A 6,856-nucleotide genomic window follows, 5' to 3' on the forward strand; every position below is an offset into this window, starting at 1 on the left:
AGATGGTAACAAAGCATGCTAACGTTATTGTGTTTCTCGCAGGAAGCTTTTGGGGACAGAACTAAGTCCCGAGTCTCAGAGAGGGAGACTGGGTAGAGCAAGGCAGTAGGCAAAGAACAAGCCTAGTTGATAGAGAGAGAGAGAGAGAGAGAGAGAGAGAGAGAGAGAGAGAGAGAGAGAGAGAAAAGGAGGAGGAGAAAAAAGAACAAGAATGGGTAGCGTACAGGAAGAACGTAGTACGGAGAACGCCGGAAGGAGGAAAGAAATTGGCGTTGTAAACACAGATGAGTAGAAACCAAGTAAAGGGAAAGCCATCTCACACTATAATCGCGTGATGAATTAGGTTGTTGCGTGGTCGAGAGAAGAAACAAGATTGGTTGAGAAATTAGTATCGTTTAATTTGTATTAAATTGGTATTCTTTTGAATTTCACCTTTATGTTCTTAATAATTTAATTGTCGGTATTGCTGACTGGGGGCTCGCAGCTTTACCTCTCTCTGTCACTAATTTCACTTCCTACAGAAACGAGCCAGGGTGGGAATTCCACAGTAATTCAAATAAATATTAGGAGCATTCCACCCCAACGCATAACAGTGGGTCACACAGAACTTCACAAAGTGTGACAGTTAAATGAGCATTTCCTCCGATTAGATGAACATATCAATATAAATGAATCTAAATTTTCCGTTCGAATAATATCCAAGAAATATTTGTTTTGTTTTCTTAGGCGTGCTTTACTTGGCATATGTTTTGTGTTGCTATGATAATATATTACGTGGTTAAGAACTATTGCTAACTATGTAATAAGTTTGGGTTGGCACTTTATGTATGAGAATTAAGTTGTTTGCAGCAACACTTATCATTTACATTTATTTTCGATATGGCTTTGAGCCCTGTTTAGCTTGGCTCAAAGGTCTATACGATTTCTTGACGAGGAAAACTCGCAGATCGAAAAAGCAATAATCAGAGCATTATGTCGAATTAACGACTTTGCAAAGGAGTTACAAATCCAATGTGCAATAAGTGATTCTTACTAAGTGAACTAAAAGGAAAATGAAGGACATTGACTGTGTACATACACCAGACTGCTTTATTCACTACAAAATACACTTTTTATTAACTACAAATGTAAAAGGTTCTAATTATATATGTCAATTTTCAAATGACTTTCTTCAACGTTGCCAATGTTTACCAACTTCAGACAATTATGTAATTTCAGTATTTACACTATGATGTAATTTATCAATTATCTAAATGTACAAATATTTGTTAAACAAGTCAATATCGTCCAAAAGGGTTAATTCTAATGTATTTCTATAAACTTACTCGCATAATATAGAGAACCCTGTTATGCATTTTGTACGGTATATGTGCAAAATCATGCTGCTGACAGCTACTAGAAATATCCAGTATGACAGTTTGAGAGAAAAGTGTATACATTATGTTTTTAAAATGGAAGGCTTTTGATCATATCAGTACATTTAAAAAGATTGTAAAACGACTGTGAAAATTAGGTTTGTACCCAGCAAGCGTGCTATTTTCCAATTCGTTCTACAAGAAAGCAGGTAGGACGTAGATTTGTTGTATTTGCAATATCCGTGTATGTATGATATTCAAATAGGAAAGGAAGGATATAGTTTCTGCATCTCTAAAACTCTTCTTCCTGCAAAACAAAATATGTCAAAATGCAATTTAAAATGGAAAAGCAGTATACGCTATTTTCTCTAATATATTGCTAGAAACAAATACTTCATGAAAATTATTTTCTTTTACTGATATTCTTTTCTACGTGCTATGATATATATAAGCACAAGATACCCTGCTATAATTTAGAGATTTCATGGCACATTTTAATGTATATTGTTAATAGGACAAATATGTATTTAATTGGTATTGAATAAATCCAGTTTCACGCAAGACACCATATTAATTTTTGACACGAATGGAACTCGAACCCTATACATAAATGACATGCAATAATCGTCTAGATATACTACTGTATTTCAGACGTTTTCTCAAAGATTCGTCGTTGATTAAGATATATCAATATATATTGTCAGATGTTTAGCATTAAGACGTCTACTTGTAGTTGCCCTCGGAATTTATATTTACTCTGTCTTTGCTGTTTAAGACAAATGATATATGTTATTTACCTTTATAATCGTCTATATTACTGTGTTGTCGATACAGTCACACTTTATACTACCTCCCTTGTTGCCAGAGTTTAGTTTCGGAAGCGCAAACATCGAAGCTGTACATGTCTTTTCTTGACCCTAGTAGTAATAATAATAATAATAATGATAATAATAATAATAATAATAACAATTATAATAATCATACTAACATTAAGAAGAAGATAATGAGGAGGAGAAGGAGGAATAGGAGGAGATTGATGATAACGGTTTATAAAAATTAAACAAGATTAATTTTGTTGCTGTGCTTGATACCCGGACGGTCTTACCAATTTAAGTATTAATTTTATTCCATCAATCTTCAGTGTGCATCATTCTTTGCAAAAACAAGGTTCATGGAAGTTATTTCCCACAGTATTTATCTTCATAACGATGACGATTTACACCTTTGTGTATTTATATTTAGCAGGAGTAGATCATTTATTCACCTGTCATATATACGAGAGCCTAATGAAAGAATAGTGAACACTAAGTTTTAAAATATTCCCACAATATCAAAGCTAACACCGATAAAGCAGTATGCAAAACGTTTGCATGATACGGATAGAAGTGTGCACCTAAACCCTTCTGTTATAGAAATTAGACATACACGTTTAGGATCAGTTACATTCTGCATTTAAAGACGAAACATTCAATTGCTATTTAGCGAGAAATTACTTACCTCGGCTGTTCGAATAGTCATTTCTAGCTCGTATTGTACGCCGCTAAATGGAGGATTGAATCTAAGCTGCAAAGTAAAGAAAAATTATATTCCTAACACTGGGATCGTTAATATTCATCCTGAACTAAAACCTAATGACAACATATCGTAATAATCATAACTGTGTCCTATGTTTGATTGACACAGAGTACGTATGTTCCATAGTTCATGATTGCCAACGTTTTCATTATATATATATGTTAACTGGATGATGCATCTGGATGACCACTGATCTCCGCTTTCATTACTTGGATAGTATTGACCATAGAATTAGATACATTGACTTTGGTAGAATATATCTTTCCCTGTCTCTTTCTCTCTCTCTCTCTCTCTCTCTCTCTCTCTCTCTCTCTCTCTCTCTCTGTATATATGTATATATATGTGTATATATATATATATATATATATATATATATATATATATATATATATATATATATATATATATATATATGTATGTATTTCTATAAATATAAATGATATGTGAAATTATGTTGTGTTATTACATAAGTAGTCCCATCGAGAAGCATGATCAAAATTGAGTAAAAAGGAATTAGTGGGGATTTAAAGGTCCAATTTGAGGACACCGTAGAGAATAAAGCAATTTTTTATGGGATGGAAATAAAACATTATCACACTCTATCACTTTGATGAGGGTAAAACTAGTTGGTGTAGTTCTGCTCAGAGCATGATTCATAGTGCGTGTGATCTTGAGTGTAGTAGGTCCAAGTTATGCAAATGTGTATAATATGCTGGAAAATGAAAGTGTACAGTCACCAATATCTCTCTCTCTCTCTCTCTCTCTCTCGCACATACACACACACATCCTTTTTCTCCCAGACTTGTGATCTAGTAACACAAACTATTCGAATGTGTCATGCTTTGTAAGCAAGCACAACAGGTACACTAGTAAGTTAGAAGAAGCTAACTTATTCGTATTTATATTTGGATGTTTGCTAGACATTTCTAGTTCGTAATGCATTCGTGTTTGTTTGATTATGGTTGTAGTTAAAACTAAAAAATTAACTTCATGGTGATGGTACTTCGTCAAAGAGAAAACTAGCGTCAGATAAAGTCCAAAAGTTGAGTGCCACTTAACAGTGCTTGTAAATTCCAACATTCTGTGCCTCAAAGGTTTTCACAAAAATATATTATATGAAAGTTAAACATTCCGCTTACTTCGTTTGCATTTAATATAATCAAGGAAAAGCAGCGTAGTAAGATAGTAACGACGTTTGGTAAGGAAACTGCATGCATATCATTGGTCGATTTCTTCATTCATTAAGTCCATCATCGTGACCATGTGAAGTGACGTAAACTGCTTGTATGAACCAAATGATATATACTATAGATTGATCATATTTCAGCAATTAGACTAATATAATATGTATCACAGATCAATAACCTGATGTGGTTATCATAACGCACAGTTGGTTTGAAAATAATGATTCCCCTTCCATGCTTGGCAAACGTGTGAAAGCCTGATCAGTAAGTAGATCAATGCGATCTGAAAAAAGTGGCTGCATATAGCGAACGCTCGGTATTCAAACCTTGGGAAATAAACGACATATTTGTTAATTCATTCAACGCAGAATGCGAACTATACAAATACAATCGCTCTGACAAATAAAAGATAACTGAAAAGGTCGTAAATAAATTACTTTTTGTAAATTTCAAGTAACAAATTGTTGACTAGATAACAATTCGAAAATGTTAAAAAATAATGTGAGGTACTGCGAATTAAATCCCAATATAGGGTGATTTGACTGTCATTATAATTTGGTAACATTGATTATTGTTGTCACTAGTCAGAATCTTACGATTCATCAAAGTGTTCACATACTAAATTTTGCAAAAATGAGACTTTATGGTATTTACCATAATTGTTAACATCAAGCAACATATCATCCTCAGTTTCAGTGTATGCAATTTGTCAAGAAAGTATTTCTATATAGAACTGGTATATCAATACATTCTAACGAAATAATCTTAAGAACGTCAATCAACGGTCAAACGAAGGTTAATCTTTCATGCAACAGGATACATATCAGTGAACCGTACGTATTATTCATTGTAGCTATAGCTTTTACAGAGCTAAGCTGTCTGTATACATAAGTCCTATTTCATTTACAAGTATGTGTTGTCGCTAAAGGTTGTTTAAAAAGCGAATTGAATGGGAATCATTCCTGGCGAGAGCGGGTTAAAAAGTAGTTTTGAGTAGATTAAAGGTGCTTTGGGGTTCATGACTTGGGACACAAAGTATGTGATCGTGCTTTTCTTTTTATTGTATCAGAAATTAAGTTTTGCATTTTGGGGGTCATTGCTCAAACGTTATTATGTCAGCATCAAACGTCAATAGGATTTGTAACGAAAATTGTTGTTTTCTGTCTTAAACTTATTAGACACTGTTTAAACATACTACTGCATGCCCATTATTCGTGATGAATTAAGGCGATATTTACAAAAGGGCTCACCTTAGTTCAATGTTATGCCAAAGACTTAATCATCATTCTGGAAACAGTTCTCTCTGTGTAGCTTTGTATAATATTTCGTGCTATTTACATTTGCCATTTGACATTTATTCAACAGCTGAGTAGACCCACCATTTCCTCGTCGTTCAGGTTTCTAATTTCCCGCTGCAAGTAAATTAGCGCTGAGTTGTATTTTCAATTACAGGGCCATCTTTTTATCCAAATATGTAATCTATCCATATGTTATAAAGTTCACCTAACATATAATCGGCACCAGTCACAGTCGAACAATTACAACATCACCAATAATAAAATAATAATAACAAAAATGTTAATATCGATATTTTTACTCAGGATTCGATAATTAGCTAATTATTTGTTTTTATTCTCACTATGCAGTTAAAACAAATATACATTAGATATACATGTAGTTTCTAAAAGTCTACAAACTTAACATTTACTTGATTGAGAAAATTAAATTTCAACATTCTGCTATCACCAGGATGAGTCTATTGTACCATTTAAAAACTGTATGCGTTCAAAACACATGATTGATTTCTCAATTATATAGAGAGATAGAGTTTCCTACAATCTGAAATATATAAAAGATTAAGCATCAGTTTTATTAAAATAATCTCTCGAAATTATTTTCAATAGACCGCTTACAGCTCGTTTTAATGTTCCTTGTAAATTTCAAATTAATACGAAACTAAAGTTCTAAAATAGTTAAAACCTTACAAAGTAAGAACGGATTTCCTAAAAATGCTTAAATCCTTACATGTCGTCCATCTACGAATATAGACTAGATAAAGATGTGTTATAGTATATTCTTTATTTGAAATCCATGATGCTGGTTTTGTTAGCTGTGTTGTCCCCACATCAAAGTGATATTTCAGGGTTCGCCCCATACAATAAATATGGAGAAAAAATCATGGTTTTATACATTCAGATTGACTTATCCAATTTATATTATCTAACGCTTTTTGAAATTATTATATCCTTAGACACCATTATATGAAGTGTATATGGTTCGACAAGGACAGGGTAATATTAATAAAATTATAGTAACGTTTTTGTCATTTACTCCTAAATACAATTCTACTTTTGATTGCGCGTTTTGCTAAGTATACTGGTTTTAACTAATGTCCCTGTAAAGTGTCTAGTCAAACAGCCATTTCCTATCACAGTATAGCTCTTCATTTAGTTTGCTTTCAACTATGTAAGTTGTTGTTGTTGTTGTAGGGTTTAAAGCCATTTTTCAGCACAAGATGGTAGAGTAAGAACCCGGGAAAACCCCAGAAAGAACCACCGACCAACGAAATGTTACTGGCAAGCTTTGTCATGTACGCACTTTTGCCCGTAAATCGAACCCACGCTTCCATAGGTGAAGTGACAGTGATCCATAACGTTGAGCGCTTTAGACCACTGGCCACTCGCGGCCATTCTCAACAACAGCATCATTAAGTCGCTAATAGGGTGATGTATCCTTTAAATA

General features: G+C 33.4%; 1 long non-coding RNA gene across 1 annotated transcript; it reads right to left on the bottom strand.

The window, feature by feature from the left end:
- Positions 1-1,066: 1,066 nt before the first annotated feature.
- LOC149772035 (uncharacterized) lies at positions 1,067-2,981 on the bottom strand. Its single transcript, XR_016418068.1, has 3 exons — positions 2,853-2,981; positions 2,153-2,272; positions 1,067-1,662 (listed from the first exon to the last, which is right to left on the bottom strand). It is a non-coding gene; the product is annotated as an uncharacterized LOC149772035 (long non-coding RNA).
- Positions 2,982-6,856: the final 3,875 nt, after the last annotated feature.

The sequence above is a fragment of the Sinohyriopsis cumingii genome, unplaced genomic scaffold (genome assembly GCF_028554795.1).
Source record: "Sinohyriopsis cumingii isolate HCF-2022 unplaced genomic scaffold, ASM2855479v2 utg001527l, whole genome shotgun sequence".
NCBI lineage: Eukaryota > Metazoa > Mollusca > Bivalvia > Unionida > Unionidae > Sinohyriopsis > Sinohyriopsis cumingii.